Consider the following 23,868-nt stretch of genomic DNA (forward strand, 5'->3'; position numbering starts at 1 on the left):
TGCGCTGATACGGTGCACGCACTAGTCTACACGGTAAATGATGTCCAGAACCAATGTATCAATCTCTACCCAGCAGCAGTCAGTCCCGCCCGTATAATTTCATATAGTAAACCTCAGACACTGTAGCCAAAAATATGTTCATAATCTTTTAATTTGCCCTATTGTTGTAGTGTGGACAGTAGCCTAAAATGTATTTTTTTTTGTCTCATGATCTGTCGCTAATATGCAGTCAATTTATAAGATATATTATTTTTAATGATGACCATAACATTCTTTACAGGTCTCTTATGTTGTTCAGATGTAGCCTTTCATTTTCGCAACTCCAAATCAACAGGTCTCTGTGTGTGTTTTTACACGTGTGTTTGTGTGCGCGTGCATGCGTGTGTGTGTATGTGTGTGTGTTTGTTGGATGGATGGATGTTTGGAGGTGATCTAATCAGGATTCCACATTTGGTTACTCAGAAGCCTATCCAAACTAAAGCAACATGGCGGCAGGGTAGCCTATTGGTTAGAGCGTGTGACTAGTAACCGGAAGGTTGCGAGTTCAAACCCCCGAGCTGACAAGGTACAAATCTGTCGTTTTGCCCCTGAACAGGCAGGTAACCCACTGTTCCTAGGCTGTCATTGAAAATAAGAATTTGTTCTCAACTGACTTGCCTGGTTAAATGAAGGTAAAATGGCCACTCAGGAACATACACTGTCTTCTTGGTAAGCAACTCCAGTGTAGAATTGGCCTTTTGTTTTAGGTTATTGTGTTGCTGAAAGGTGAATTCGTCTCCCAGTGTCTGGTGGAAAGCAGACTGAACCGCCTTTTCCTCTAGGATTTTGTCTGTGCTTACCTCTATTCCATTTCTTTTTCATCCTGAAAAACTCCCCATTCCTTAAAAGATTATGCGCATTTTCGCAGCTTTTTGTTAAAAATCGCGCAACATTTCAGTGCCCTGCTACTCATGCCAGGAATATAGTATATGCATATGATTAGTATGTGTGGATAGAAAAGACTCAGACGTTTCTAAAACTGGTTGAATCACGGCTGTGACTATAACAGAACGTGCGTTTCATCGAAAAGTGCAGGAAAATCTGATCACTGAAAATGGAAAAATATATCCATGCGCCACTTCAACCCATTGATAAAGGTGAACCACATTAAATGGGGCCGAGGTTGCAATACCTACAGCTTCCACACGATGTCAACAGTCTTGTCATTTGCCTAGGATTTTTTTCTTGGTCAAACTTACGCAAGGCAGTGCCTTTCTTCCGGTCTCCGACCGGATATTTTGGTTGAGATTTACCCGGACATTATTTCCAGACGTACAGCTATAGAATATACATCGCCTCGTGATCAATTTGATCGCTTATTAACGTTTACTAATACCTAAAGTTGCATTACAAAAGTATTTCGAAGTGTTTTGTGAAAGTTTATCGTCGACTTTTTTAATTAAAAAAAAATGACGTTGCGTTATCAAACTCAGTTTTTTCCTTGATTACACAGTCTTCATAGATAGATATCTAGGCTATATATGGACCAATTTAATCGAAAAAAAGACCCAATAGTGATGTTTATGGGACATCTAGGAGTGCCAAGAAAGAAGCTCGTCAAAGGTAATGAATGTTTTATATTTTATTTCTGCGTTTTGGGTAGCGCCGGCTACCGCAAAATCTGTTGTTTTAAGTGGCGTTGTAGTACTTTGGGGGTGCCTGCTATCAGATAATAGCTTCTCATGCTTTCGCCGAAAAGCATTTTACAAATCTGACTCGGTAGCTAGATTCACAACGAGTGTAGCTTTAATTCAGTACCTTGTATGTGTATTTTAATGAAAGTTTGAGTTTTATCAAAAACTATACGTGGCGCACTTGAAATTTCCGCTGATTTGATCCCCACAGCGGGAGCTAGTCCCTAACAAGTTCGAATACAAGCATGGATTTGCCCCAAACATAACACTTTGTATTTAGGACAAAAAGTTCATTGTTTTGCTACATTTTTTTGAAGTAATAATTTAGTGGCTTGCAAACAGGATGCATGGTTTAGAATATTTGCATTCTGTACAGGCTTCCTTCTTTTCACTCTGTCATTTAGGTTAGTAACTATAACGTTGTTGATCCATCCTCAGTTTTCTCCTATCACAGCTATTACACTCTGTAACTGTTTGTCACCATTGGCCTCATGGTGAAATCCCTGAGCGGTTTCCTTTCTCTCCGGCAACTGAGTTAGGAAGGACACCTGTATCTTTCCATGGGAGTGCTCGGAACTTATTATGTGACTTGTTAAGCTGATTTTCACTCCTGAACTTATTTAGACTTGTCATAACAAAGGGTTTGAATCCTTATTGACTGAAGACATTTCAGCTTTTCATTTTTCATTAATTTGTAAAAATTTAGAAAAAACATAATTCCACTTTGACATGATGGTGTATTGTGTGTAGTCCAGTGACAAAATAACTACATTTAAACCATTCAGGCTATACACAACAAAATGTGGAAAAAGTCAAGGGGTGTGAATACTTTCTGAAGGCACTGTAGATGTATAGGTAACATAGTAAACTACAGGCTTTCGCTTGACAACTGTTGAATGGAGTGTAGTCTGCATTGAGTAGTGGTTGAACACCATTCACTGTATTTTAGAGCTTCGCTCTCTGTCACCATTAATTTAATTAACCTCTCTCTCTGTGTTAAATGCCTAAATGCATCCAAAATGCACAATAGCTTCCAATACAATATCCCAAGTGGTGCAAGATTTGAAGATTATATTCTGGCCTAGCAAAGCTTTACAGTTGTAACAAAACCCACGTATTGTTAGGACCATAGTTAACCAGGCTTGGTAGGATAACATTTAGACAGTGGCGATTTTAGCATGTAAATCTTTGTGGAGCAAAAACATAAAAAAGTGGGATGCATGCCAGCAAAGCCACCTCACTACACAACACAACACTAAACAATACATTAATTGCACTATACCACTGCTACACCTGGCTATCAGTGGAGCCTTGTCTGGCAGCAAAACAGTTAATTCAGCCTCATTTACTGCCTTTAAAAAAAACATAGCTGATATGGCTGACTTGCTCAAACGAATGTGATTTTTACTGACAATTGAGATGTACAAACTATGGCATAAAGGGACGACAAGTGGATAAGAGGCAATCTGTAATTCCGATTAAGACATTACTGAGCGAGCTAGGATGTACGTAGTCAATATAACTATATGTTCAGCACTTTTGAAATGTACAGCCGACAGAATTCAGGACATGGGCCGTTCTTACAGTGTTCTCCCTGTACACCAAGTCAGAACCGTAGGATAAATAAAGGGGGCGTATGAGCAAACAATGAAAGCTCCTACATTATTCAATGATTACATTTCTCAAAAACACATTATAGGCTACATGTGCACCACCAAGTCAGAACAGTAGGGAAAATATACCAAATTATTAGGGTGAGGCTCATGGGCTACTAACAGCTAACTACACAACATACACTTGTATTACTTTCTTAGCTACAGTATACATATCTCCCTGGTATATTACATAATTTATGCAGCAGCATACAGGACATTTTTGGACTCACCTTGTTGTGCTGTGCTCACTTAAACAGGAAGGTGGCGCGGTGGTCCTTCATGAGCAAAGTCTGGCATTCTCTGGATTTATGGTGCGTTCAAAGCAACTGGGAACTCTGAAAAAAACCAGGTTGAATCATGATGACGTCATTGATCTTCAAGTTATAGCTCTAGAAAGACGACGGATTTATAATTTTGAGTTGGATGAAAGTTCAAAACGTATTTTACCAGTTGTAGCTCGTTTATTCCCGATTTCCCAGTTGTCTTGAACTCACTGAAGTCAATTTTTCGCAGTTCATTTTTATTAATTTTTTATTTCACCTTTATTTAACCAGGTAGGCTAGCTAAGAACAAGTTCTCATTTGCAGCTGCGACCTGGCCAAGATAAAGCAAAGCAGTTTGACACATACAACAACACAGAGTTACACAAGGAATAAACAAACATACAATCAATGATACAGTAGAAAAGTCTATATACAGCACGTGCAAATGATGTAGGATAAGGGAGGTAATGTTCCGAGTTAACAGTTTAGTTAACAGTTGTTTTGAGCACGGCACAAATCAAGCTTCATTGACAGCATGGCCAATGTTGAATGTTTAATTTTATCTACATTTTATCTATAATTGATTTTCATTACTTCTCTTCATATGACAAGGATTGAAAAGGATTTGCGACTTGATTCATGATGATGACTACTAGTTACGATTTAGAAAGTATGATGTTGACATGATCAGTCCAATCAAAGCTACTGTACATATAACGTGATTTGACGTAATTTTATCTGTGGCCAATGACCTTGAGCCTTCTTGGATGGGCACTTCTAATGTAACTCTATGGCAGCACCCAAGGGGCTAGAATTTTCTAGCTCTACCCTTAGACTTGGCGGTGACGTAGTGTCCCCATGAGTAACAGAACACTGAGCCAATCACGGCGCAACACTCTGTATTTTCTGCTGGCTTGCCCCACCACCACCGAAAGCACTGAGCTAGGCTGAAACACCTGTATTTTGGAGCTGCCTTACTCAAGAAAATGAAAAAGAGACCATGTTTGTATGTGGCTTTATTCTCAATTATGTATATATATATTTTTTACATTGTTTACAAACTGATATGTGACACGTATTAATGCCAAAATAACAACCAAAACAGGCAAGCTCCCCCCTAAAAAATGTGGGGCTCACCATGACGGGTCGCCACTGCATTTAGATATGTTTTTATAGTGAGAGTAGAGCACCAAAGAGAAGGGCAAAGTCGGACTAGATCTTGCTTAGCTGGTCTAGGCTTGGCAGGCGTTTATTTGACCTCAAGCCTGGTTGGTTTATACCTCAAAGGAAAGATAAGTAGCGATACAAAAATACAGATTTAAAATGACTGTTGAAGGATCTTGTAAATATTGTTTGGAATAATCCATCTCTTACAGAGACATTACTCAAGGTGAGAGATGGATTGGCTCATCCTCCTCTCTGATAAACCACTGAGATAAGATGCTGAATGTAAAAAAAGGGTTTGTTTGAACCCTATAACATTCTGTATTTCTCCTTGTGTCTCTCCAGGCGTTCCTAATTCTCTCCAGGGGTCCTCTATCTCTCCAGGGGGTTCCTCTGTCTCTCCGGGGTGCCTCTGTCTCTCCAGGGGGTGCCTCTATCTATCCAGGGGGTTCATCTATCTATCCAGGGGGTTCCTCTTTCTCTCCAGGGGTGGTTCCTCTATCTCGCCATGGGGGTTCCTCTATCTCTATCTCTGCAGGGGGTCCCTCTATCTCTCCAGGGGGTTCCTCTATCTCTCCAGGGGGTTCATCTATCTCTATCTCTCCAGGGGGTTTATCTATCTCTCCATGGGGTTCCTCTATCTCTCCAGGGGGTCCCTCTATCTCTCTAGGGGGTCCCTCTATCTCTCCAGGGGGTTTATCTATCTCTCCAGGGGGTTCCTCTATCTCTCCAGGGGGTCCCTCTATCTCTCCAGGGGGCTCATCTATCTCTCCAGGGGGTTCCTCTATCTCTCCAGGGGGTTTATCTATCTCTCCAGGGGGTTCCTCTATCTCTCCAGGGGGTTCCTCTATCTCTCCAGGGGGTCCCTCTATCTCTCCAGGGGGCTCATCTATCTCTCCAGGGGGTCCTCTATCTCTCCAGGGGGTTTATCTATCTCTCCAGGGGGTTCCTCTATCTCTCCAGGGGGTTCCTCTATCTCTCCAGGGGGTCCCTCTATCTCTCTAGGGGGTCCCTCCATCTCTCCAGGGGGTTTATCTATCTCTCCAGGGGGTTCCTCTATCTCTCCAGGGGGTCCCTCTATCTCTCCAGGGGGCTCATCTATCTCTCCAGGGGGTTCCTCTATCTCTCCAGGGGGTTTATCTATCTCTCCAGGGGGTTCCTCTATCTCAACAGGGGGTTTATCTATTTCTCCAGGGGGTTCATCTATCTCTCCAGGGGGTTCCTCTATCTCTCCAGGGGGTTCCTCTATCTCTCCAGGGGGTCCCTCTATCTCTCCAGGGGGTTCCTCTTTTATAGTACATATCCGTTGTGATATGATCTGATCATGGTATTTCAGACGGTTGCATAATGCTTCTTTATTGTCAGCTCCAGCTCATTCATCAGAGCTGAATGATGGTGAAATGGATCAATAGAAGCTGTCATGGAGCCTTAGGCAGGCCTGAACTGCTTTTGGTGTGTTTCTCTGAGAAACAAAGGAAACATACACTTGTTATGGTGCTTATGTTTGCCATACAGTTTGCTCTGTGTGACATGGATGGTGATTGAAGATGGCTGTCCGAGTGCTGTTGAAGGGTTTGGCTTTGAAACAGAGTGATATAAGGCTGCTGCACTGTATTCTGTCTGTGTGCTGCGTCATCACCCTCATACTTCACAGGCCTTGGTAACTGAACTGGCATCTACTGGGCCAGTTTAAATAGAATATATGGTCCTGTGTTCTTCACGTATCCTGAATACAGCGGTTTAACAGTGCTGTTGACTGTTGGGGCCAGTGTACTGATCTTGTCCACTTAACTTGTTCTGTATGCTCATAGAAGATTTGAATGATAAGTAATAAGTACAGCCCCATTGATATCCTGTGGGTACTGTGGTTGGAAAATTGCACAGCTCTCACAGCCTGCAGTGAAATGCACTTATCCTGTTTCAAGTCAAATTTAACACCCAAGCTAATGGCCCTTTGCCAGCTAGTGAAATATTTCATTGCTTGTACTCTGGGCTCACTACATCATTTGTAACAATAATATACTCTTCTATTTAAAGAAATAGAATTTATAGCTCATTAAATTTACATTAGATTCTGCTTAATAGGCCCCACCCTAATTGCTATAGATAATGCTAGATAATGCTAGATAATGCAGGATATTACTTGATATGGTGGCAGCAAACAATTTTACTCTTAGGGAAGGGAAGGCTGAGACATGGCAGCTCTTCTCAGTACAACTTGAGAAATAGAGAAGATCCGGTAGACACTGTTGACATCCATAAGAAAATCAGCTACTGCAGTTTTGTTAGTCATTAGTGTCTGATGGAAGACAGCACATTTCAAGCTGTGTGGGTAGTTCTGTCTGCTTCAGACTCAAATTCCGTACGTGTCCACACACTTTCTTAAGTGAGCTCTTGCTGACCTGTCCTCTGTACAGGGTTGTAGGTAGCCTAGTGTTTAAGTTTTGGGCCAGTAACTGAAAGGTTGCTGGTTCAAATCACCAAGCTGACTAGGTGAAAAATCTGTTGATGTACTCTTGAGCAAGGCACTAACCCTAATTGCACATGGATAAGCAAGTCTGCTAAAATGTGAAGGGAAGCAGAGGATTTAGCTGAACTTATTAGGGACTTGGTTCCTGTGGTGGGATCAAATCAGCGGAAGTTTTAGAGCGCCACCTATAGTTTTCGATAAAACTCAAACTTTCATTAAAACACACATGCAAGGTACTGAATTAAAGCTACACTCGTTGTGAATCTAGCCACCAAGTCAGATTTGTAAGATGCTTTTCGGCGAAAGCATGAGAAGCTATTATCTGATAGCATGCACCCCCCAAAATACTGGAACGTCACCTAAAACAACAGATTTTGCGGTAGCCGGCGCTACCCAAAACGCAGAAATAAAATATAAAACATTCATTACCTTTGACGAGCTTCTTTCTTGGCACTCCTATATATCCCATAAACATCACAATTGGGTCTTTTTCCCGATTAAATCCGTCATTGTATAGCCAAAATGTCGTTTTCCTTAGACCGGTCTGATCCAGGAATATTCCATTTTACAAGACGCAACGTCACTTTTTAAAATTACAAAAGTTGCCTATAAACTTTTACAAATCACTTCAAACTACTTTTCTAAACCAACTTTAGGTATTAATAAACGTTAATAATCTATCAAATTGATCACGGGGTGATCTGTATTCGATAGCAGCAAGTCTTGAAATCACCGTCCATTGTTTTCAATTTCACAACATCCTGTGGTGAGACTAAAACAGGAAGGGCCAAAACGTCATAGAACCAAGGATAAAGCTGACTGGAGATGCCAGTACTGGCGACATCGTGTGGAAGCTGTAGGCGTTTACAGGGCATCCTCATTTATTTTCGGTCGCCTTAGACAATACATTGACTGGCGGATTAATATATTTTTTGTGTTTTTGGTGAACAGTTTTTCGAGGGATTTTTACTTCTAAACACGTTATGTTATAGCCACAGACACAATTTAACCAGTTTTAGAGACTTCAGAGTGTTTTCTATACACACATACTTATCATTTGCATATACTATATTCCTGGCATGAGTAGCAGGACTTTGAAATGTTGCGCGATTTTTTACATGATGATGATGATCCCTAACAGGTTTTAAGGGCTGCAGTGAGGTTCCGCTGTTGTATTTGTCTTCAAGTCAAACTGGGTGAAGGCATGCAGCTAAAGAGGGGTGAGAGGTCAGAAGAGATGGCCTTTGGCTATGTCTGGTGGTGCCTGCAGAATGTCTCTCCATCACTGACCTTGTATAGTTTTTCAACCTTTCAAGACTACTAAATGCATCCCAAAAGTCACCCTATTCCCTTTATATTGGACTACTTTTCAAATAGTGCGCTATATAGAGAATAGGGTGCCATTTGGGACAAACACATAGTCCTCCCTTCAAGCCCTCAGCAGGGGAACACAATACAGCTTTGCTGTCTGTGTAAAATAGTATTTTGCTAAATAAACATGTGTTAGGCCAAGGTCAAAGGGCAGGGAGAGGGGAATTGTTGACATCCTATTGACTTTAGAGTTATTTGTGGATGGAATACGAATCAGACCTCCCACCTTTTCGTCAAAGGCATTTTCACTATAGAGAACGCTGAGTTGTCAATGAATGAAGAATGCTGAAGATAGTGCTGAAACAACAATGTTGGCTGTTGAACTTAAGTGTAGTAAACAGTCAAATAGCAGTAAAGGACTGGTGGCGGGCCCTTTGATGAGTGTGAGGACAGAGTGCTTCATTCATGCCAGTGTTGTGATAATGAGGAGGAGGAGTGGTGTCTGCTGGTATGAATATGACATTGTTCTCTCTGTGCCCTGGATCTGAGGGTCCTCACTGCATTGTTCACATTGCCTGGCTATGACTGTGCGAATCATTTCCATGATAAGAAAAGGAAGAAGCAATATTGTTGTTTAGGAAGGCATAGAGTGCACATTAGCATGCCTCATGGAGCAATCACAGCACACCATTAAGAGAGACTGTGGACCAGTCGCCGGCTCACAGCACAGCACCTCGTGAATGGAGACATGGGACAGTTTTAATGCAGAACAGAACCGAGTCTATCAACAGACATGGCACAGTCCTTAGCATGCACAGAACTAGGGCTGACCCCACATATTCGACTGGATGATGGTTTGGTCGATAGGCTGTTGGTCGACCAAGATTTTATTTAGTCGAGCATCAGCAAATATATACATGTTTTTATGGCACTGAAGACACCTGTCTTATTTACGTCCATCTCAATGAACTAATCCATTGCAGAGGCCACTGGGAAGGCACAGTTCAAGAAGAAGGGGAGTGTCACTGAGATGCAGAATGCACATCTCTCTCCAGAATGTGCTCTTTCCCACCAATTTGTGCACATTCATTGTTTCATAACTTCATTCTGTGAATTGTTTGCATTTGATTGTTAGTGTCTATCAATTCCCCATTATATACACTACATGGCCAAACGTATGTGGACACCCCTTCAAATTAGTGGATTCGGCTATTTCAGTCACACCCGTTGCTGACAGATATATAAAATCTAATCAAAACAGCTATGCAATCTCCATAGACAAACATTGGCAGTAGAATGGCCCTTACTGAAGAGCTTAATGACTTTCAACGTGGCACCGTCTAGGATGCCACCTTTCCAACAAGTCAGTTCGTCAAATTTCTGCCCTGCTAGAGCTGCCCCAGTCAAATGTAAGTGCTATTATTGTGAAGTGGAAACATCTAGGAACAACAACGGCTCAGCTGCGAAGTGGTAGGCCACACAAGCTCACAGAATGGGACAGCTGTGTGCTAAAGCGTGTAGCGTGTAAAAATCGTCTGTCCTCGTTTGCAACACTCACTACCAAGTTCTAAACTGCCTCTGGTAGCAAAGTCAGCAGAAGAACTGTTCGTTGGGAGCTTCATGAAATGGATTTCCATGGCCGAGCAGCCGTGCACAAGCCTAAGTGGTGTAAAGCTCGCTGCCATTGGAATCTGGAGCAGTGGAAACATGTTCTCTGGAGTGATGAATCACGCTTCACCATCTGGCAGTCCGACGAATATAGGTTTGGCAGATGCCAGGAGAACGCTACCTGTCCGAATACATAGTGCCAACTGTACAGTTTGGTGGAGGAGGAATAATGGTATCTGGGCTGTTTTTCATGGTTCGGGCTTGGTCCCTTAGTTCCAGTGAAGGGAAATCTTAACACTGCAGCATACAATGACATTCTAGACGATTCTGGCAACATTTTGGGGAAGGCACATTCCTGTTTCAACATGACAATGGCCCTGTACACAAAGTGAGGTCCATTCATAAATGGTTTGTCGAGATCGGTGTGAAAGAACTTGACTGGCCTGCACAGAGCCCTGACCTCAATCCCATAGAACGCCTTTGGGATGAATTGGAGTGCCGACTGCAAGCCAGGCCTAACTGCCCAACATCAGTGCCCGACCTCAGTAATGCTCTTGTGACTGAATGGAAGCAAGAACCCGCAGCAATATTCCAACTTCTAGTGGAAAGCCTTCTCAGAAGAGTGGAGGCTGTTATAGTAGCAAAGGAGGGACCAACTCCATATTAATACCCATGATTTTGTAATGAAATGTTCGATGAGCAGATGTCCACATACTTTGGGCCATGAAGTGTATATCACCAGTAGTACATTTACCATTAATTCCTATCATTTCTAATCTACAATGTTTGTTTGGTTACTGTAATGTCTGTTTATGCATTCAATATACAGTAACTGCAGAATCTGCTAAAGCCTGTAGGAGCAGGAGGATGATGGTCGGGGCAGGTGAAGTTTTTTATTCTTCTGGTTATGTTGATCTCTGGCTCCTTCGAGTCATTTGTGTCTTATTTCATTCAACCGTGAAAAGCATCAGACAAGCTCAATATATATATATAGTTGATTTTTTATTAAAACACATATGGTGTGTCTATATATGGAAAAATACACATTTAAAAATGTAGACCAATCGATTGGCCGACCAAGATTTTTTTAAATCTGAGTACTGTCCAGAGTTTCCAAAAAGGTACATTTTAGCTAGTTGCAGGTGGAAATGTTGATATTTTTCAAACAAATGTTCTTGGAAACTTCACAGCTTGCATGCAGTTTATTTAACCAGCCTCACGGAGAGAAAGTGGAACAATTCAGAAACCATGACAACAGCTGAGAAGCATCCCCATCTCTAAGACTACATAACTGTTGATCAGTGTGGTGGATAGAAGACCTTCAGCTTTCTGTGCGGGAGAGAGTTACTAATCGATAATCTATACAGATCTAGCTTTCTGAATGAGAGACTCAGCCGATCAATAAATGTACAGATGCTGCCAAAGGAGAGGAGAGTAGGGCTGGCTGGGTAACTGAGAATAGGGCTGGCTGGGTAACTGAGAATACTGTATTCAACTGATCTGATAAATAGTCAAGAATGCCAGGTCATCAGATTGCCTCAACTTAATCTAATTGGAGGAAGTAAATGGGTGAGACTCATCAACATCTGTTTGCTCTGCCCTCTCCGCATCAACAGTCACGCTGCAGTCACTCCCCATCGGCCATGGTTAAGTGATGTGGTTTGCTTAGCAGATGCTTTCGCCCAGATTGACTCAAATGGCAGCCACATTATCCACTTAACACAGCTGGATGCGACTGGACGTTTTGTAGGGCAACGGAGGGATGTCCCACCTGCCATCAGAATCAGTGGCCCTCTGGAAACCTGCCCAATCCACTGAACTAGTCGACTGGTTGACTGAGTCAGTAAGACGAGGGTGTTCAGTAATGGCTGCCTGTTGCCTACTGACTTCATAATCTGACATCTGCATGGTGTTAGTTCACCCTATTGACAGTCATTTAGCAACAGTCTGTTAACAACTTAGTCAAACACCTGATTTTCTGATCACATACACTACATGACCAGAAGTATGTGGACATTTGCTCATCCAAGATCTCATTCCAAAATCATGGGTATTAATATGGAGTTGGACCCCCCTTTGCTGCTATAACAGCGTCCACTCTTCTGGGAAGGCTTTCCACAAGATGTTGGAACTAGAGGTCGACCGATTAATCGGAATGGCCGATTAATTAGGGCCGATTTCAAGTTTTCATAACAATCGGAAATCGGTATTTTTGGACACAGATTTGGCCTATATTTTTTTTTACACCTTTATTTAATCTTTATTTAACTAGGCAAGTCAGTTAGGAACACATTCTTATTTTCAATGACGGTCTAGGAACGGTGGGTTAACTGCCAGAACGACAGATTTTCACCATGTCAGCTCGGGGGATTCAATCTTGCAACCTTACAGTTAACTAGTCCAACGCTCTAACCACCTGCCTCTCATTGCACTCCCCAAGGAGACTGCCGGTTACGTGAATGCAGTAAGCCAAGGTAAGTTGCTAGCTAGCATTAAACTTATCTTATAAAAAACAATCAATCAATCATAAGTTAACTACACATGGTTGATGATATTACTAGTTTATCTAGCGTGTCCTGCATTGCATATAATCGATGCGGTGCGTATCGTTGCTCCAATGTGTACCTAACCATGAACATCAATGCCTTTCTTAAAATCAATACACAGAAGTATATCTTTTTAAACCTGCATATTTAGCTAAAAGAAATCCAGGTTAGCAGGTAATATAAACCAGGTGAAATTGTGTCACTTCTCTTGCGTTCATTGCACGCAGAGTCAGTGTATATGCAACAGTTTGGCCCGCCTAATTTGCCAGAATTGTACGTAATTATGACATAACATTGAAGGTTGTGCAATGTAACAGTAATATTTAGACTTATGGATGCCACCCGTTAGATAAAATACGGAACGGTTTCGTATTTCACTGAAAGAATAAACGTCTTGTTTCCGAGATGATAGTTTCCGGATTCGACCATATTAATGACATAAGGCTCGTATTTCTGTGTGTTATTATGTTATAATTAAGTCTATGATTTGATAGAGCAGTCTGACTGAGCAGTGGTAGGCAGCAGCAGGCTCGTAAGCATTCATTCGAACAGCACTTTTGTGCGTTTTGCCACCAGCTCTTCGTTGTGCGTCAAGCATTGCGCTGTTTATGACTTCAAGCCTATCAACTCCCGAGATTAGGCTTGTGTAACCGATGTGAAATGGCTAGCTAGTTAGTGAGGTGCGCGCTAATAGCGTTTCAAACATCACTCGCTCTGAGACTTGGAGTGGTTGTTCCCCTTGCTCTTCATGGGTAGCACTGCTTCGAGGGTGGCTGTTGTCGATGTGTTCCTGGTTCGAGCCCAGGTAGGGGCGAGGAGAGGGATGGAAGCTATACTGTTACACTGGCAATACTGAAGTGCCTATAAGAACATCCAATAGTTAAAGGTTAATGAAATACAAATGGTATAGAGAGAAATAGTACTATAATTCCTATAATAACTACAACCGAAAAAACTTCTTACCTGGGAATATTGAAGACTCATGTTAAAAGGAACCACCAGCTTTCATATGTTCTCATGTTCTGAGCAAGGAACTTAAACGGTATCTTTTGTACATGTTTCATGACGTTGGCCTGGGTATAGCAACCCCATCCCCCTCTCCCTGCCTCCCCCCCTTTCCTCCTTCAACTAGGCTGCTGTGGTCAGAGGTTGTAAATTCCTGAGAAGACCCTGCCACATGGCCACATAGTAGAGAGAGTAAACTTTCATAGAGGACAAAGGAAATCCTTCCACCTCACAGAACTTGAGGTACGAACAAATTTCATGTTCCGGAGAAAGTGTAAAAGATTGGTGAAGAATCCAGCTACGAACTGGTCCGTTTGTCACAACTTGGGGAAGCTCATGGGAGACGGTGTGGCCACATTACCATAACGCTGTTTATATAATAGCCTCAGATATGAGGTTTACATCTAATTGTTGAATGAGATGAATGAGTGAGTATGATACTGTTTGTATAATTGTGTAATATGATTGTGGACTATTTAATGAAGAAAAATACAATACAAAAAAGTATTTAGTCAGCCACCAATTATGCAAGTTCTCCCACTTAAAAAGATGAGAGAGGCCTGTAATTTTCATCATAGGTACACTTCATCTATGACAGACAAAATGAGAAAAAAAATCCAGAAAATCACATTTTTTATGAATTTATTTGCAAATTGTGGTGGAAAATAAGTATTTGGTCACCTACAAACAATCAAGATTTCTGGCTCTCACAGACCTGTAACTTCTTCTTTAAGAGGCTCCTCTGTCCTCCACTCGTTACCTGTATTAATTGCACCTGTTTGAGCTTGTTATCAGTATAAAATACACCTGTCCACAACCTCAAACAGTCACACTCCAAACTCCACTATGGCCAAGAACAAAGAGCTGTTAAAGGACACCAGAAACACAATTGTAGACCTGCACCAGGCTGGTAAGACTGAATCTGCAATAGGTAAGCAGCTTGGTTTGAAGAAATCAACTGTGGGAGCAATTATTAGGAAATGGAAGACATACAAGACCACTGATAATCTCCCTTGATCTGGGGTTCCACGCAAGATCTCACCCCGTGGGGTCAAAATGATCACATGAACGGTGAGCAAAAGTCCCAGAACCACACAGGGGGACCTAGTGAATGACCTGCAGAGAGCTGGGACCAAAGTAACAAAGCCTACCATCAGTAACACACTACACCGCCAGGTTCTCAAATCCTGCAGTGCCAGACGTGTCCCCCTGCTTAAGCCAGTACATGTCGAGGCCTGTCTGAAGTTTGCTAGAGAGCATTTGGATGATCCAGAAGAAGATTGGGAGAATGTCATATGGTCAGATGAAACCAAAATATAACTTTTTGGTAACAATTCAACTCGTCGTATTTGGAGGACAAAGAATACTGAGTTGCATCCAAAGAACACCATACCTACTGTGAAGCATGGGGGTGGAAACATCATGCTTTGGGGCTGTTTTTCTCCGTCTCCAGATCTCAACCCCATAGAAAATCTTTGGAGGGAGTTGAAAGTCTGTGTTGCCCAGCAACAGCCCCAAAACATCACTGCTCTAGATGGAGGAATGGGCCAAAATACCAGCAACAGTGTGTGAAAACCCTGTGAAGACTTACAGAAAACGTTTGACCTCTGTCATTGCCAACAAAGGGTATATAACAAAGTATTGAGATAAACTTTTGTTATTGACCAAATACTTATTTGTGTCTCGCTTTGTGCACGGGGCCATTGTCATGCTGAAACAGAAAAGGGCCTTCCCAAACTGTTTTCTCAAAGTTGGAAGCACAAAATCGTCTAGAATGTCATTGTATGCTGTAGCGTTAAGATTTCCCTTCACTGGAACTAAGGGGCCTAGTATGAACCATGAAAAACAGCCCCAGACAATTATTCCTCCACCACCAAATGTTACAGGTGGCACTATGCATTGGAGCAGTTAGCGTTGTCCTGGCACTCGCCAAACCCAGATTTGCCTGTTGGACTGCCAGATGGTGAAGCGTGACTCATCACTCCAGAGAACGCGTTTCCACTGCTTAGGTTTGTGTGTGGCTGCTCGGCCATGGAAACCCATTTCATGAAGCTCCCGACGAACAGTTCTTGTGCTTCCAGAGGTAGTTTGGAGCTCAGTAGTGAGTGTTGCAACCAAGGACATTGTTGCTCCTAGACGTTTCCACTTCGCAATAACAACACTTACAGTTGACTGGAGCAGCTCTAGCGGGGCGGAAATTTGAAGAACTGACTTGTTGGAAAGGTGGCATCCTATTTTTTATTTTATTTCACCTTTATTTAACCAGGTAGGCTAGTTGAGAACAAGTTCTCATTTACAACTGCTACCTGGCCAAGATAAAGAAAACACAAACAACGACACCACAGAGTTACACATGGAATAAACAAACATACAGTCAATAATACCATATAAAAAGTCTATATACAGTGTGTGCAAATGAGGTAGGATAAGGGAAGGTAAGGCAATGAATAAGCCATAGTGGCAAAATAATTACAATACAGCAATGTAACACTGGAGTGATAGATGAGCAGAAAATGAGTGTGCAAGTAGAGATACTGGGGTGCAAAGGAGCTAAATAAATCAAATAAATAATAGTATGGGGATGAGGATGAGGAGTTGGATGGGCTACTTAAAGATGGGCTATGTACAGGTGCAGTGATCTGTGAGCTGCTCTGACAGCTGGTGCTTAAAGTTAGTGAGGGAGATATGAGTCTCCAGCTTCAGTGATTTTTGCAGTTCGTTCCAGTCATTGGCAGCAGAGAACTGGAAGGAGAGGCGGCCAAAGGAGGAATTGGCTTTGTGGGTAACCAGTGAAATATACCTGCTGGAGCACGTGCTACGGGTGGGTGCTGCTATGGTGACCAGTGAGCTGAGACAAGAAAGGGCTTTACCTAGCAAAGACTTATAGATGACCTGGAGCCAGTGGCTTTGGCGACGAATATGAAGCGAGGGCCAGTCAATGAGAGCATACAGGTCACAGAGGTGGGTAGTATATGGGGCTTTGGTGACAAAATGGATGGCACTGTGATAGACTGCATCCAATTTGTTGAGTAGGGTGTTGGATGCTATTTTGTAAATGACATCGCCGAAGTCAAGGATCGGTAGGATGGTCAGTTTTATGAGGGTACGTTTGGCAGCATAAGTGAAGGATGCTTTGTTGCGAAACAGGAAGCCGATTCTAGATTTAATTTTGGATTGGAGATGCTTAATGTGAGTCTGGAAGGAGAGTTTACAGTCTATCCAGACACCTAGGTATTTGTAGTTGTCCATATATTCTAAGTCAGAACCGTCCAGAGTAGTGATGTTGGATGGGCCGGCAGGTGTGGGCAGTAATCGCTTGAAGAGCATACATTTAGTTTTACTTGCATTTAAGAGTAGTTGGAGGCCACGGACGGAGAGTTGTATGGCATTGAAGCTCGTCTGGAGGTTAGTTAACGCAGTGTCCAAAGAAGGGCCAGATGTATACAGAATGGTGTCGTCTGCCTAGAGGTGGATCAGAGAATCACCAGCAGCAAGAGCGACATCATTGATGTATACAGAGAAAAGAATCGGCCTAAGGATTGAACCCTGTGGCACCCCCATAGACTGCCAGAGGTCCGGACAACAGGCCCTCCGATTTGACACACTGAACTCTGTCTGAGAAGTAGTTGGTGAACCTGGCGAGGCAGTCATTTGAGAAGCCAAGGCTGTTGAGTCTGCTGATAAGAATGTGGTGATTAACAGAGTCGAAAGCCTTGGCCAGGTCGATGAATACGGCTGCACAGTATTGTTTCTTCTCGATAGAGGTTATGATATCATTTAGGACCTTGAGCGTGGCTGAGGTGCACCCATGACCAGCTCGGAATCCAGATTGCATAGCGGAGTAGATACTGTGGGATTCTAAATGGTCGGTGATTTGTTTGTTAACATGGCTTTCGAAGACCTTAGAAAGGCAGGGTAGGATGGATATCGGTCTGTAGCAGTTTGGGTCTAAAGTGTCTCCCCCTTTGAAGAGGGGGATGACCGTAGCATCTTTCCAATCTTTGTGGATCTCAGACGATATGAAAGAGAGGCTGAACAGTCTAGTAATAGAGGTTGCAACAATTTTGGCAGATAATTTCAGAAAGAGAGGGTCCAGATTGTCTAGCCCGACTGATTAGTAGGGGTCCAGATTTTGCAGCTCTTTCAGAACATCAGCTATCTGGATTTGGGTGAAGGAGAAATGGGGGTGGCTTAGGCAAGTTGCTGTGGGGGGTGCAGGGCTGTTGACCGGGGTAGTGGTAGCCATGTGGAAAGCATTGCCAGCCATAGAAAAATGCTTATTGAAATTCTCAATTATCGTGGATTTATCGGTGGTGACATTGTTTCCTAGCCTCAGTGCAGTGGGCAGCTAGGAGGAGGTGCTCTTATTCTCCATGGATTTTACAGTGTCCCAGAACTTTTTGGAGTTTGTGCTACAGGATGCAAATTTATGTTTGAAAAAGCTAGCCTATGCTTTCCTAACTCTCTGTGTATATTGGTTCCTAACTTCCCTGAAAAGTTGCATATTGCGGGGGCTATTCGAGGCTAGTGCAGTACGCCACAGGATGTTTTTGTGCTGGTCAAGGGCAATCAGGTCTGGAGTGAACCAAGGGCTATATCTGTTCCTGGTTCTACATTTTTTGAATGGGGCATGCTTATTTATTATGGTAAGGAAGCACTCTTAAAGAATAACCAGGCGTCCTCTACTGACGGAATGAGGCCAATATCCTTCCAGGATACCCGGGCACGGTTGATTAGAAAGACCTGCTCGCTGAACTGTTTTAGAGAGCGTTTGACAGTGATGAGGCGTGGTTGTTTGACCGCAGACCCATTACGGATGCAGGCAACGAGGCAGTGATCACTGAGATCCTGGTTGAAGACAGCAGAGATGTATTTGGAGGGCAGGTTGGTGTTTTAGGATTTGGGGTTGTACCTGGTAGGTTCATTGATCATTTGTGTGAGATTGAGGGCATAAAGCTTAGATTGTAGGATGGCCGGGGTGTTAAGCATGTCCCAGTTTAGGTCACCTAACAGTACGAGCTCTGAAGATAGATGGGGGGCAATCAATTCACATATGGTGTCCAGGGAACAGCTGGGGGCAGAAAGTGGTCTATAGTAAGCGGCAATGGTGAGAGACTTGTTTCTGGAAAGGTGGATTTTTAAAAGTAGAAGCTCAAATTGTTTGGGCACAGACCTGGATAGTAAGACAGAACACTGCAGGCTCTCTCTGCAGTAGATTGCAACTCCTCCCCCTTTGGCAGTTCTATCTTATTAGAAAATGTTATAGTTAGGGATGGAAATTTCAGGGTTTTTGGTTGTCTTCCTAAGCCAGGATTCAGACGTGGCTATGACATCCGGGTTGGCAGAGTATGCTAAAGCAGTGAATAAAACAAACTTAGGGAGGAGGCTTCAAATGTTAACATGCATTAAACCAAGGCTACCAAGGCTTTTACGGTTATAGAAGTCAACAAATGAGAGCGTCTGGGGAATGGGAGTGGAGCTAGGCACTGCATGGCCTGGATTAACCTCTACAAAACCAGAGGAACAGGAGGGGGAGTAGGATAAGGGTACGGCTAAAAGCTATAAGAACTGGCCGTCTAGTACGTTCGGAACAGAGAGTAGAAGGAGCAGGTTTCTGGGCACGGTAGAATCAATTCAAGGCATAATGTACAGACAAAGGTATGGTAGGATGTGAATACAGTTGAGGTAAACCTATGCATTGAGTGACGATGAGAGAGATATTGTCTTTAGAAACATTTTTTAAACCAGGTGAGGTCACCACATGTGTGGGAGGTGGAACTAAAGGGTTAGCTGAGGCACATTGAGCAGGGCTAGAGGCTCTACAGTGAAATAAGGCAATAATCACTAACCAAAACAGCAATGGACAAGTCATATTGACATTAGATAAAGGCATGCGTAGCCGAGTGATCATAGGGGTCCAGTGAGTAGCTGGAGACATGGCGATTCAGACAGTTAGCAGGCCGGGGCTAGCAAGCTAGCAGAAGGCCTTAGAGGGACGTCGCGAAGGAAGAAGTCTGTTGTAGCCCCTTCGTGCTGTTACGTCGGCAGACCGGTCGTGATGGATCAGCAGGGCTCTGTGTGGTAAAAGGATCCAGGCCATTTGGCAAAATAGGTGTAGTGGCCAAATAATTTGTCCGATGGGCCTCTTCAGCTTACAGTCTGATATGCTCTAGACAGCTAGCGGGCCGCGGCTAGCAGGCTATCAGATGGGCATTCAGGGGACGTTGTGACGGAGGAGCCAGTTGAAAAACCCCCCCGTGCAATTACGTTGGTAGTCCAGTCTTGATGGGTCGGTGGGGCTCCGTGTTGGCAGTAAAAGGGGTCCAGGCCAATTGGCAAAATAGGCATTGTAGCCCAAGGAGTGGCTGATGATCCTCTTCGGCTAGCCAGGAGATGGACGTAGCAAAGGCTAGCTCCAGGCTAATTGGTTCTTGCTTCGGGACAGAGTCATTAGCCAGGAGTGGCCACTCGGATAGCAGCTAGCTGCGATGATCCAGGTGAAAAGGTTCAGAGCTTGTGGTAGGAATCCCGAGATATGGAGAAAGATAAGTTCGATTTGCTCTGGTTTGAGTCACGCTGTGCAGATTGGCGAGATTTGTCCGGGCTAAAGTTTAGCTGATGACCGCTAGCAGTGGCTACCTGACTACTAGATAGTAGCTAGTTAGCTGGCTAGCTGCTGTTGGGGGTTCCGGTTCAAAAGTAAAGAAAATATCAGATCCATACCACATTGGGTGAGTTGAGGTTAGGAAAAATATTTTTTTAAATATATGCGAAGAAAAAAATATATAAAAAGATTATATACACACGGGACACGACAAGACGAGGACAAAGACGTCTGACTGCTACGCCATCTTGGATAACCTATGACGGTGCCACGTTGAAAGTCACTGAGCTCTTCAGTTCAGGCCATTCTACTGCCATTGTTTCTATATGGCGATTGCATGGCTGTGTGCTTGATTTTATACACCTGTCACCATACTTTTGTATATATACTGTTTTACTAATTATTTCTAATATCCTTTATGTTCTTCCATGATCATTGAGCAAGGAATTGGTCAATGAAAATTATTGTGAAGAATGTGGAAAGCCTTTTCACAAAGCCTTTTCAGGTAAATAGTATCTGAAGTAACATATGCCACTGATCTCTGAAGAATGTTGTCTGGTTGAGTGCCTGCAACATGGTTCAGGTTATCAAGCAACCTACCAGGGTAGTTACAAACAGCACAGGAATGAAATCATCAACATGTATTGATCACATCTTTACTAATGCTGCAGAAATGTGCTTTAAAGCAGTATCCAAATCCATAGGATGTAGTGATCACAATCTAGTAGCCATAACTAGGAAAACCAAAGTTCCAAAGGTTGAGCCTAATATAGTGTACAAGAGGTCATAGACGTTTTGTAGTTATTCTTATGTTGATGAGGTAAAGAATATTTGCAGGTCTGTGGTGTGTATTGAGGAGCAAACAAATTGCTTATTCCAGTTACTAATAAGCATGCACCCATTAAGAAAATGATTGTAAAAAAAGGTTAAATCCCCTTAGATTGATGAGGAATTGAAACATTGAATGGTTGAGAGGGATGAGGCAAAAGGTATGGCAAATAAGTCTGACAGCACAACCGATTGGTAAAACGTACTACAAATTGAGAAATCATGTGACTTAACTAAATAAAAAGAAGATACTAGACTATGAAGCACACATAAATGATATATTGAATGATACTAAGGAGCTTTGGAGCACCTTAAATGAAATTCTGGCCAAAAAGGCAAACTCGGCATCAACATTCATTGAATCAGATGGCTCATTCATCACATCACATCCCACTGATATTGCCAACTATTTTCATGATTTTTTCATTGGCAAGATTAGCAAACTTAAGCATGACATGCCAACAACAAACCCTGACACTACACATCCAAGTATAACTGATAAAATTATGAAAGACAAGCATTGTACTTTTGAATTCCGTAAAGTGAGCGAGGAAGAGGTGAAAAAGTTATTGTTGTCTATTAGAGCTCAACCGATTATGATTTTTCAACGCCGATACCGATTATTGGAGGACCATAAAAGCCGATGCCGATTAATCGGCTGATTTATTTATTTATTTATTTGTAATAATTACAATTACAACAATACTGAATTAAACTTATTTTAACTTAATATAATAAATCAATAAAATCAATTTAGCCTCAAGTAAATAATGAATCATGTTCAATTTGGTTTAAATAATGCAAAAACAAAGTGTTGGAGAAGAAAGTAAAAGTGCATTATGTTCCATGTAAAATATGTGCCATGTAAGAAAGCTAACGTTTCAGTTCCTTGCTCAGAGCATGAGAACATATGAAAGCTGGTGGTTCCTTTTAACATAAGTCTTCAATATTCCCAGGTAAGAAGTTTTAGGTTGTAGTTATTATAGGAATTATAGGACTATTTCCCTCTATTCCATTTGCATTTCATTAACCTTTGACTATTGGACATTCTTATAGGCACTTTAGTATTGCCAGTGTAACAGTATAGCTTCCGTCCCTCTCCTCGCTCCTCCCTGGGCTCGAACCAGCAACACAACAACAATTAGCATGCGCTAACTAGCTAGCCATTTCACTTCGGTTACACGAGCTTCATCTCGGGAGTTGATAGGCTTGAAGTCATAAACAGCGCAATGCTTGACGCACAACGAAGAGCTGCTGGCAAAATGCACGAAAGTGCTGTTTGAATGACTGTTTACGTGCCTGCTTCTGCCTACCACCGCTCAGTCAGATACTTGTATGCTCAGTCAGATTATATGCAATGCAGGACACGCTAGATAATATTTAGTAATATCATCAAACATGTGTAGTTAACTAGTGATTATGATTGATTGTTTTATATAAGATATGTTTAATGCTAGCTAGCAACTTACCTTGGCTTACTGCATTCGCATAACAGGCAGCCTCCTTGTGGAGTGCAACGAGAAAGAGGCAGGTCATTATTGCGTTGGACTAGTTAAGGTTGCAAGATTGGATCCCCCGAGCTGACAAGGTGAAAATCTGTCGTTCTGCCCCTGAACAAGGCAGTTAACCCACTGTTCCTAGGCCGTCATTGAAAATAAGAATGTGTTCTTAACTGACTTGCGTAGTTAAATAAAGATTAAATAAAGGTGTAAAAATATATATTTTTATAAAACGGCAAATCGGCGCCCAAAAATACAGATTGCCGATTCTTATGAAAACTTGAAATCGGCCCTAATTAGTCGGCCATTCCGATGAATTGGTCGACCTCTATTGTCTATCAACAATGACAAGCCATCGGGGTCTGACAAATTGGATGAAAAATCACTGAGGATAATTGCAGATGATTTTGCCACTCCTATTTGCCTATTTGGGCTCCCGAGTGGCGCAGCAGTTTAAGGCACTGCATCTCAGTACAAGAGGCGTCCCTACAGTCCCTGGTTCGAAAACAGTCTGAATCACATCATGCTATGAGAGTCCCATAAGGCAGCGCACAATTGGCCCAGCATTGTCTGGGTTTGCTGGGGTAGGCAGTCATTGTAAATAAGAATTTGTTCTTGACTGACTTTCCTAGTTAAATAAAGGTTCAATAAAATAAATGTATTTCATTTAAGCCTACTAGAAAGTGTGTCCGCTCAGGCCTGGATGGAAGCAAAAGTCACCTAGGAATAGTAAAGCCCTTTTTAGTGGCTCAAATAGCCGACCAATCAGCCTGTCACCAACCCTTAGTAAACTTTTGGAAGGAATTGTGTTTGACCAGATACAATGCTATTTTACAGTAAACAAATTGACAACAGACTTGCAGCATGCTTATAGGGAAGATCATTCAACATGCACAGCACTTTCTCAAATGACTGATGAATGGCTGAGAGATATTGACGATAAAAAGTTTGTGGAGCTATTTGGTTATACTTCAGTGCGGCTTTTGACATTGTCGATCATAGTCTGCTGCCTGAAAAACATATGTGTTATGGCTTTACACCCCCTGCTATATTGTGGATAAAGAGTTACCTGTCTAACAGAACACAGAGGGTCTTCTTTATTGGAAGCCTCTCCAACATAATCCAGGTAGAATGGAATTCCCCAGGGCAGCTGTCTAGGTGCCTTACTTTTTCAATTATTTACTCACATGATTAAAGCCAGTGTGTCTATGTATGTGGATGACTCAACACTATACACGTCAG

The 23,868-nt window shown here is 42.4% G+C and overlaps 1 protein-coding gene across 3 annotated transcripts in view; it reads left to right on the plus strand.

Moving 5' to 3' along the window:
• Positions 1-23,868, plus strand: part of cadm1b (cell adhesion molecule 1b) — a 184,278-nt gene that overhangs the window by 893 nt on the left and 159,517 nt on the right. The gene's annotated exons all lie outside the window — the stretch shown is intronic.

The sequence above is a fragment of the Oncorhynchus nerka genome, linkage group LG14 (assembly GCF_034236695.1).
Source record: "Oncorhynchus nerka isolate Pitt River linkage group LG14, Oner_Uvic_2.0, whole genome shotgun sequence".
NCBI lineage: Eukaryota > Metazoa > Chordata > Actinopteri > Salmoniformes > Salmonidae > Oncorhynchus > Oncorhynchus nerka.